This window comes from Sinocyclocheilus grahami, unplaced genomic scaffold (genome assembly GCF_001515645.1).
Source record: "Sinocyclocheilus grahami isolate Dianchi unplaced genomic scaffold, SAMN03320097.WGS_v1.1 scaffold112.1, whole genome shotgun sequence".
NCBI classification, from domain to species: domain Eukaryota; kingdom Metazoa; phylum Chordata; class Actinopteri; order Cypriniformes; family Cyprinidae; genus Sinocyclocheilus; species Sinocyclocheilus grahami.
In genome coordinates this window covers 1,216,860-1,217,549 of record NW_015505291.1, presented here as the reverse complement: position 1 = coordinate 1,217,549, position 690 = coordinate 1,216,860, and positions in this window count along the sequence as shown.

Here is a 690-nt window from a genome sequence, read left to right as displayed (position 1 = left end):
GGTCTATATATACTATTACCTCGCTTTTATATATATATATATATATATATATATATATATATATATATATATATATTAGAGCAGTGTATCTTGTGTGAATGGATCAGTAATGGATGTTCTCAATTTAAGGAAAATAAAAAGGATAATGCTGAACATTCCAAGAAAGGGCCTGGAAATCTTCCAAAGCGCTTCCCAACTCTTCAACAGAGCTTTGTTGAACGGTTTTATTTTCTGAGTGTTTGTGAAGAACCTGTCATATTTCAGATGAACTGAATGTAACTACAGTTTTCATAATTCCAATCTACTTTACATAAGACTTTGGGTTAGATCTGACTGCTAATAAAAAAAATTACGTCATTACATCCCGTCTGTTTGCTTTTATACGAGGGAAAATTAATTTGATGTAATATGCTGGTCTGTTTAGTTTGGGGACAGACTGTACAGGTGCAGCTCAATAAATTAGAATGTCGTGGAAAAGTTCATTTATTTCAGTAATTCAACTCAAATTGTGAAACTTGTGTATTAAATAAATTCAATGCACACAGACTGAAGTAGTTTAAGTCTTTGGTTCTTTTAATTGTGATGATGTTGGCTCACATTTAACAAAAACACCAATTCAACAAATCAGAATACTTCATAAGACCAATAAAAAAAACATTTTTAGTGAATTGTTGGCCTTCTGGAAAGTAT